Genomic DNA, 9,972 nt, shown 5'->3' with positions numbered 1-9,972 from the left:
AGCTGTTTTGTGTGTGTGTGTGTGTGTGTGTGTGTGTGTGTGTGTGTGTGTGTGTGTCGGCCACTGTGAACAACACTTTTAGCTGCCACTTTCTTTATTCAGGGAGCAACTTTGGAAGAGCTCACCACCGTTGTCCCCAGACTTACTGCTGGAATCCTAATAGTGTTATTTAACTAGCAAAGGCAGCGAGTGGAGGAGGTGAGTGACGGAATGAGCTGCTCAGGGATCACAGGGGACTAGCCAGGGACTGTCCCCACAGCCATTGTTTGTTTGTTTACCTAACTTCAACGTTCTCCCTGGAGTTGCAACGCCAGAACCTGCTTTATCTTCCCAAACATGAAACACTGGGTAAGACACATGTCAAATGAAAATAGCCTTTTTAGTCAGAGTTGATATTTGTAAAGAGTTTGACATTCAGACTCTGTCAAATTCAGCTGCCTACTTTGGTTTGGTTTACTTTGTTTGGGGGTTTGGGACAATGTCCCCACGAATACTCTGTTGCAAACGTCAGTCATGACCATAGGGCAGCTGGCAGACACATGGCAGGGTTTCTAGCCTTGAAAGGAACAGACTTTTATATTATTTCCTGTCTCCCGAATCTTTTGCCTCCTACACTGGTCGGTTTTCAGGCAGCCATTTTATCAGGAGTCCAAAGTTGAAGCTTTGCTTTTGGTTACTTGTTGACTCTGTCCCTCTCATTGTTGACTTGGGGTCTTGATTGACATCTTTGTCTCTGTTTGTTCTTGCCTGGCCAGGCTCCTGTGTAATACAGACTGGAAGAGATGCTCAGAGGCTGCTGTAGCAGTCCAGGAGAGATGACAGGATTGGTGCCAAGCACTAGTGTGGCAGTGAATGGATGCTGGCTGGAAAGGGACTTCACATGGCAACCTCTGGGTGCCAGCTTGGACACCAGGTGGTCAATGAGGGTTATCTCTGGTGTGGGAGGAAAAGTCGCTCTTTGTTGAACCTGTTGGGTTGAAGTCACCTGTAGGACATCCAAGTAAAGAGTCAACAGACCGCTGCCTGTGTAGATCTAAGGGCTCAGGAGTAGAAATGACCAAGAAACAAAAATGTCCCACCTATACTTAGCCTCACACTGGATGGAGTATTAACCAATGTGAGCTTAAATTTGACAGTGCCACATTAGTCACCAAAGAAATGCTTCCAGGTTTTACTTTACTATCCTCAAACCCCACTTTCTGTCTGCTAGCCATGTGGGATAACGGCACCCCTCTGTAGGAATCTTCATGGGAGTCTGGAAATATCTACAGCTAAGGGGAACAAACAGAGACTTGAAACCTGAACTGCTGAGTGCTGTGCCTGGCTCAGCAGCTCCTTTGCTTCTACATGGCCCTGTGGCAGAACCAGATGTCTTGAAATTCCAAGGAAGTCATAGGTAATAATTTTAGCAACTAGTCACAATGAATTTTCTGCACAGATAATAGATGATCACGGGGGCCTTAGCTCAGAATGCTTGTGGTACTGTCATGAACTAGTACCAGCATCCTCATAGACACGGTGGGATGGTCCTGGCAGATGGGCTGGGCTTGGAATGTGAGCCTAAAGAGTGAGTTGTGATGGTGGTGTCGATGCCCAGAGTGGTGCTGTCTGTGACCCAGGGACTGTGGCATGCTGGGAATCTGGGAACCTCTGTGTTGACTCCTTTCACAAGCCAGAGTAGAGGGACAGCTGAGAACCCACACTTTCCTCCTTTTTCCAGCCAAACTCTGCTTGGATCCGTTCTGCACACTTTATCTCACAGCTGTGTGCTCAGAGTCCCCTTATCAATTGTCACTCTGCTTGCCCTGATCTGCAGGGGGAATGAAGACTGAGCCTAGAGACAGAGGGCAGAGCAAGTAAGCTGACAAAGGGGATTGGGTTAACTGATGGGTGGAAGAGGAACATCCTCCTACTAGCCAGGTGCCCATGGATGATGGACGTATCAGCCATTCTCACAGCAGCTCACCAGCCTTTATCCCATCAAGATTATGGCAATGTGAAGAAGGCTTGAAGGTAAAGTGAGAAAAAGAAAATCAAGTCACATTCCATAGGGCTCAGTATTTAATAAATTTCAAGACATGGTAGCTGGATGGAGAGAATCAGGACACGATCAAGATCACACTTTAGACCTGAATTCAGATCCCAGTCTTCCCTTTCACAGACTCCAAGACATAACATCAACCTACTTCACTCACCAGAGCAGCAGGCACACAGTCTTGAAAACCAGGTTTAACAATATCGATGCTTACTTTGTTATTGTGAGTTTTGAGATCAGATAATGTTGTTGAGTGGCTTTAATTTATGGTAACATTAATATTATTTTTATGAAAAAAGGGGCTCATTTTACACTTCACGTTTCTGGAGAAAACACTTCTCTGGCGGGCTAAAAGAACTTCTGACTGTGATATATTCAGATTGTTAGATTGCTGTGAATCTAAACTACAAGTCAACTTGCACAGAGGTCAACAAATCCTGTCTGTAGAAGGCCATGGAATGAAGGAGTTAGGCATTGTGAACCATACAATTGTCCCGCCCAATAAACTTTCCATCATAGAGTCAAAATTAGTCATTGGCAGTCTGTAAAAGATAAGGGTGTAGCCATGTTCCATGCAAACTGTATTTATAAAAACAGGTAGTATGCTAAATTTAACTTGCAGTCAAACTTGATTGATTGTTAATACACTGATCCCACGTATTGATGATGGCGGATGGGATGAGAGCAGGAAAGCTGGAGAGGCAGAAGGAGCATTATGCATATCCTTCACACTTAGCCAAGTGTGAGAGGGTCCATTCTTCGGAAGCCATTCCCTTGAGTGAGATACTGACTCATTGGACAAAGGAAAGCTGGCCACCGAGATGTCAGTGAGATGAATTGTAAATAAAGCTTCAACTTCTCGCTGGCACATCACTTGCCTTCATACTCAGAGGACTCAAAGTGCTGGAAAGCAGCAAGGCTCCTAGAGGAGCAGAGTGGATTATGGGTACAGGATGAGGCAAGGAGACTGTGTCTGGCTAGACTTTTTTCTCTGCTTTTCTAAATCTAACTTCTTCCCTTCTTCACTGGGCATTTCCAAACTAAGACCTCTTCAGCTCAAAGAGCAAATCCTAGGGTGGGTCCCTAGTGGCTTTTCTTCTAAGACCAAAATCATCAGTGTCTCTAAGTAGAAGTACAAGGGAAACCTCCTCTCCCCCCACCCCCCACCCAGTGCTGGGACTAAGTACTGATGGTCAGCTCTTTCTTTCACATGCCTGCCATTGGCCAGTAGTAAGCGTGTGAAGGGGATATAGAACATCAAGAAGGAAGGTCTGAGCCTAGGGTTGGCTAGGGACACGCGGTACTCTAGTATAAGTTCAAAGTTTGCTAAGGATGAAATGCAAGTCTTGCTGTGGATTCAACGAGGCTCACCTTCAGTATAGAAGATAATGGGCCAGGGAGCTGATGGGTGTGGGAATGGCAGAGGGCTCTACTTTTGAATCTCATGATCCAAAAATCTGTGCTCTATTTTTCTCCTCAAGAATATCTCCAGAGTCCTCCTTTGAGTACACACTAAGAAGTTTCCTCCCAAGCTCCTCCCAGATCTCAGTGCACTGTGTCTATAAGATGGCCCTCTCTCTATGCTGTCTCAGGGGAGCTTGTTCTCTGAGCTCCCACAAAACAGTATTGAAGGCCACTCTGCCAGATTCTCCTCATTCTGGAGGGAACATCTCCTGTGACCCCGACCCCCCAACACCACCTCAGAACACTGCAATGCCATGCCTCCATCGATGCCCTCGCTGTCAGTGCATGAAGAAGGAATTCACAATGTGCAGCTCTAATGTCTGACACCTTCTAGCAACAGAGGAAGGAGGGAGTAGGTGCAAACGCCAGAGGGCATGTGGAAGGCCACAGTGGTGGAGCCTCTGGAATCTTCTGCATCTTCTCGTTCCCTGCTGGCTCCAGACCTGGTAGCCATCTTTTCTTTTTTTTTAAAAAAAGATTTATTTATTTATTAAATATAAGCACACTGTAGCTGTCTTCAGACACACCAGAAGAAGGCATCAGAACTCATTACAGATGGTTGTGAGTCACCATGTGGTTGCTGGGATTTGAACTCAGGACCTCTGGAAGAGCAGTCAGTGCTCTTCTTAACCACTGAACCATCTCTCCATCCCTCCCCGTGTCTCCCCTTGTGGAGAGCCGTGCTGTGATCTGGAAGCTGCAGGCTCAGGCTCAGGGTAGCCTCGCCGTCAAGGTTTGGTGAGGGCTCCCTTGGCTTTTCTGCAGTCTCTTTCTTACTATGTCTTCACAGTGAACGGAGCATCATTCCTTTTCTAGAAGGGCACTAACCTCATCATGAAGGCTCCAGCCTTACAATGTAATATCGTTGGAACCACCTCCCAAATATCTCATCTCTAAATTATGGTTGCAGGAACTTAGGGTGGCAGTATCGAAAATATAAAGGAGCAAAACCATTTGGTCCCTAAAGTAGGCCAACCACTGTGAGAAACGGAAATGACCCTGGCATTCTGGAGCGATTGCAATACCTTGTCTATCATAATAACGAAAGCATAGACTCCCCTAGAGTGGCCATTGCTATGAGTGCCTCTGCTTACCTGGAAAGATCCCCATCATGACTCTTCGTAAGAAGTGCTGGGATGCCCACAGTCCTCGTGCTCCATCTTCACCAGGGGGAGTCCTCCTTGCAAGCATAGATGACTTGTTGCTTGTCCCTTCTCCTCACACCCTCATGCCCAGGACAGACAGACAGACGCTCAGGGTGTGATGATCTCTCCACACAAATCACCTTGCACCCAGGCTCCAGAAAGGCACCCCCACTATGAACCTCCAGACGAAAAGTACCCCCAGCAAGATCTGGGGCTGTTATGAGGAAGAGTATAAAGATAATAATCTTTGTGGGAAATTGTGATTCTTTGTGTTTGTGTGACGTCTGTTCATGTTTGCGTGACTGTCCAGGTATGCACACATCACCTCCATGATGACAAATATGAGAACCGAGGCTGCAAGAGTAGTAACTCCCTGAAGGTCACGCTGCCAGCCAGAGGTCATTCTCAGGCCAGTGCTCATGCTTTGTAAGTAAGCATCACTTTGTCCTCATTTTCGGAGGCTTGTCCTGTATGCCCATGACCTTCCAGCCAGAGTCACTGTGGACCCAATACTGCCTCGTGGGTGCCCATGGCCCTTAGGACCCAGAGTCCTCCCGAGGTATTTTTAATGTCTGAGTATAGCCAGTGGGCAAATGCCAGTGCTTGGGCCTCCATCCTGCCCCCAGCTCCCATTCCCCCTGTGTAGTCCCTTCCTCCCTCACCTACTGTAGAGCCAACACACTCCCAGTAAATTCAGTGTTTTTCCATCCCAGTGAGCTCAGCCTTGACTGTGATTTGGGTGCAAGCAGCTGCAGGTGCCTCAAGTCATCAAGTGCTCTCCCCCCAACCCCACGCTCCCCACGACGCCATCCATGTTTGCTTGCTGCTCCGGACCTCACATCCTGTCAGTTTGCCAATCTCCTGGGCCGCCAGGCACCACAGCTGACAGTTGAATCTGCGGTGCTGAATCCTTCTTGTGGAAAAAAACAAAACAAAACAAAAACCAAAAAAGGCTAAAGAGGTTAAAACACTCAAGTCAGGATAAACACTCCAGCTGTTAGAGTTTCTAATATTTAATATCATTATCAAATAAATAACTCCAGAAGAAATCACACACGCGCACACACACACACCCCACAGAATCCACACTGCTTCATTTATACTGGTTAGAGAGAATATTAATAAAGTGTCTTAAAAGCTTCCACAATGGAGTAATGGCCAAGTCACAGAGCACATTTGCACATATACATCCTGCTGCTGGTCCCAGCCTAAGTGTGCAGGAGAGAGGAATTAGGGAGCACCGTGAGAGGGAGGAGCAGGCTGCTCCACTCCCTGTCCCTCAGGTAGGGTGTTAGTCCCAGTAAGCTCGGCACTTACATTCAGTTACATCTACACAACTCAAGATACATTTGTTTTGTTTAAGGAAAACCTATATCCAGACAACACAGTCTCAGTGGCCAGTTTGTGACCATAAATGTGAATGGATATGAATCACGTTGTGCTATTGTTTGCTTGACCTGTCTGTGTTTGCTATCAGCCCCAGCCCCCTGTGTGTCCCAGATCCCTGGCTACTGTCCATCTGGGCTAAAGGAACAGAAAACGGCCATCATCACACTTGTGGGTGGGAAACATGGGCTAATTAAAAAAAAAAATCCAACAAAATGTTGTTGCTTTTTCCCAGGTCACGAAGCACTGAGCAACACGAGCTTAGAGCTACTGTAGGCTGACTGTCACCATGGAAGCTGCTCTCGGGACGCCGCTCTGGTTCTGCCCGCTCAGGTTCCGCTCAGGTTCCATAAGCTCACCCGCTCCTCCCGCGCCCCTTCTTTTTGGATAAAGCCTTCATTGCCAGGGCCCAGGGTTGAGCTATTTCCCTTCTCACCCAGCAAAAGCCTGGCATCCGGTTTGTCTGTCCAGATGTATTTTTGTTTGGGTTTTTACACCATTCGACTGAGATCAAGTCATAAATGCTCTCTGGATGGGCAGAGGAACGGTGGTTTATGAAGTCTGAGGACGCACGTTGTTTAGCTCAAAAGCCCAGCCGGATGAGCGTGGTGAGGCGAAAGGCTGCACAGTGTGACCGCAGCAAGCTGGTATCTGGGGCGATTGCTCTTCGGCAAGCTTTTGAAAACCGGAACAGGAGGGTATGGTTTTAATAGTCTCTCGTACCTGGGGCTGTATGGGTGGGACGCATCAGATGAGAGAAACCGCGGTCATTAAAAGCAGGCTTCATTCTAATAAGACGTGCAGAGCACTCCAGCTGGCCTCGTGTTTGTTAGCAGGCTTGGGTGATGGCTGGACTGTCTGTGTGCTTTCCAGTCAGCAGTGGAGAGGCAGACACGCGCACAGCTTCTCTCAACGCCTCTGCCTTTGGGTCTCCTTGAACTTCCAAATGGCTCAGTGTTCCCTGTGCTCAGTGCCCAGTTAGGTTCCGGGGTTCTACAAACAAGATTTTCAAGTGTGTGGGAGATATCAATAAGTGGTCAGGGGGAGGAGGGCGGAGTGATGACTCTCTCAGCCAGACTTTTGGGGAGACTGAGTGGGAAGAGGAGGTGTCTCAGAGCTTCACAGTGATGGAGGTGGTGGAGTTATTGGAGGGATGAGTCTATGTCCAAACCAAGGGTTTCCTCAAGTTTAGATTGTTGATACATGGTTTCTTTGTTTGTTTGTTTTTGCAGCTTACTCCGGATTTGAGCTAAAGCAAAACTATCGTTAGGATCATAGGAATGAAAGGGAATATGTGGATGAAGGGGTTAGGGGTGAGAAGTGGGAGGAGGGGGGAAGAGGGAAGGGGCAAGGAGGAGTGTACAGAAAGAAGGAAATGGGGAGAGGGAGAAGGGGCAAGAGAGAAAAATGGTTAGAACCCAGATCTGTGCTGTGTCGGGACAGGGACTCTGTGTTCACAGGAGTGAACAGTTTTTCACCAAACATGCTTCATCCTGTGTGTGCATCCATCCTGTGGTTCACACACCCATTCAGTCTCAGAGGACGCCTCTGAGACGACTAAGTCAGAGCTGCAAGACGCTCTCTCAGCCTCACCTCCTTTTGTGCCAGGCTACACCTTTACTTTGCTGGCTCTGGAAGATAGGGAACACGCACCTCTCCCCACAGCTTTCCCCAGTGTCCCAGGCAACCATCTTAGATTCTCATCTACGTTTGTTGAATGGCTGGATGAATACAAGAGACATGGCAACAAGGGAGAATGCATGAAGCGGGAGTGGAAACCCTAGAGACCTCCTGGGTCCGCCATGTTGGCGTCAAGTGTTGATACAACCGTTGGCTAATCACAGTAGATGTATGTAAAGGTGGTGTGAGCGTGAGATAAACGATCGTGGCCATGGCCGTCCTCCAGGGAGTTCTTTCTTGTGGTACCAGATGCTACTATGGAAACATGTTAGACACAATGGGTCTTGTTTTCTGGTGCAGTGACTGAGATGGTAACCAGGTCAGTGAGGACATGGGAGTCAAATAAGAGCCCCTTCATTTATATCCTGTCACTTCTTCCCACTCTTAGCCCCGGAATTTATTTATTTCATGGCTTTATTCCCGGAAGACCCTTGAAAAGTCCCTGATGGGGACACAGGAGTCCAGAGCCCGGATGCTACCTGTTCAGGCAGCTCAGCAGTGACACTAATGTCCTTCATCCATCCATGTTCTGACTGGCAGAAGACAGGTAAAAGGAGCCAAGGTCAGTCCGGGTACAAAGAGCCCCCACTGGTTAGTGCTTGACCTCTGCCCTCCAGCAGGTCTCACTCACCACAGGCTGTGTGCAGGGTCCTTGGCAGATTATCTCAGAGTCCTCAAGGTGACACCCCCCCCCCCCGCCCCAGTGAAGTCCCCACAGTGCAAGCATGAAGTGGAGCTGTCTTCATGAGCCATATAAAAATCCGGGTGGGCATGGTGGCAGTCCCACTTGTAATCCCAGCGGTGGGGAGACAAAACCAAGGACTCTCTAGTACTCTCTGGCCAGCCGGTGGAGACTCATCTGTGTTCAAAGCTCAAGGAGAGACTCTGTCTCAAAGAAAAAGAGAGGGATAGACAGAATCCTATAACATCTGCCTCTGACCTCCTCACGCATGTGCACACACACAGGAACACACACTCACAAGGAACACACACACACACACTCAACCAAAGATCAGCATGAGACTATAGAACAATTGTTCCCCACTGGGGCTGGTTTTACAAACCAGCCTCAAGTGTGATTCTCCTTGAGTTCTAGCCTCCTGCGAGGATTTTCCTCCGCAGAATTACAAATGTCTTGTGCTCCGTGGAGAAGGAATTGTCACTGCTTACTGCCCCGCTGCAGCGTGGGGAGAGTGAGCAGGCACCACCGTGGCCTCCACTCCCAGTTCCCAGCCCCCCTCCCTCCCTGGTAAGTGGCATGTGTTATTCATGTGACTTGCTCTTTTCACGGAGACACTTAGCGCTCCTTCTGTCAGGAGGCGGCTTCCCCGACTGCTGCAAGTGTTCCTCCCCAATATATTTTATTCATACAGATCAGTTATTGGACCACCCCTTCCTGCAGGAGCCAGAATTTGCCCTTGAGGCATCAGATGGAGTAGTCAGACTGTCAAATGTGTCTCCTAATTGAAGAGAACATCAGCACAATATTTGTCAACTGGAAATAAACAGCCCTGGTGAAGTAGCAGGTTTATCACCTTCCTGGAACTCCTTCCATTCTTTCAGGGAGTTGGGATCATTCTTAGACTCAGGATGTTGGAGACCAGGAAGTGGCTAGCCTGGGGCAAGTGGTGGGGCAGTCAGCAAAATTTATTTACAAAACACCTGTTGTCTTTGTCTTTCTTTGTTCTTCTGGGGAGTCTTAGCTTCCAACATCCTAGGGCCCAACAGCACCCTGCTTTATTGTGCCCACATTTCTCTTATGGGCATGTCTCCACTCTCAGAGTTTGAAGAACAAATGAAGTTCAAGATAGGGCACAAATGACCTCCTTCTCTGTCCCCAGTACCTCCAGACCCCAGAAAAGCCACCAGGGCTGGCAGCATTCTGTCACCTGCACACCTTGGCCTCTGCAGTTCCCTCTCTGGTAGCTTTATGACAGACACTTGTTGACAGGCAGTGGGCAGACAGCTTTGAACAGTATAGTCTCTACCTGCGGATATGGCTCAGTTGCAGGCGTGAGGACCAAAGTTCAGTTCTCAGAACCCGTGTAAAAGAGCTGAGCTTGGTCACAAATATGTATAATCTTAGCCTCCAGGTTGATCTCGGCTTCCCTTACCATCCCCTACTTGCCAAGTTCCAGGTCAATGCAGGAACACACAGAGACACATACACAGACACACAAACACACACAGACACACAAACACAGACACACAAACACACACATACGTACAAACGCACACACAGATATACACATGCACACACAG

General features: G+C 48.2%; 1 long non-coding RNA gene across 1 annotated transcript; it reads left to right on the top strand.

Moving 5' to 3' along the window:
* Positions 1–213: 213 nt before the first annotated feature.
* Gm39737 lies at positions 214–6,909 on the top strand. Its single transcript, XR_865862.2, has 4 exons — positions 214–348; positions 756–913; positions 4,955–5,070; positions 6,266–6,909. It is a non-coding gene; the product is annotated as a predicted gene, 39737 (long non-coding RNA).
* Positions 6,910–9,972: the final 3,063 nt, after the last annotated feature.

This window comes from Mus musculus, chromosome 1 (assembly GCF_000001635.26).
Source record: "Mus musculus strain C57BL/6J chromosome 1, GRCm38.p6 C57BL/6J".
In the NCBI taxonomy this organism is placed as follows: Eukaryota; Metazoa; Chordata; class Mammalia; order Rodentia; family Muridae; genus Mus; species Mus musculus.
The sequence above is the reverse complement of the archived record's forward strand: the minus strand, read 5'-3'. Positions and strand labels throughout refer to the sequence as shown.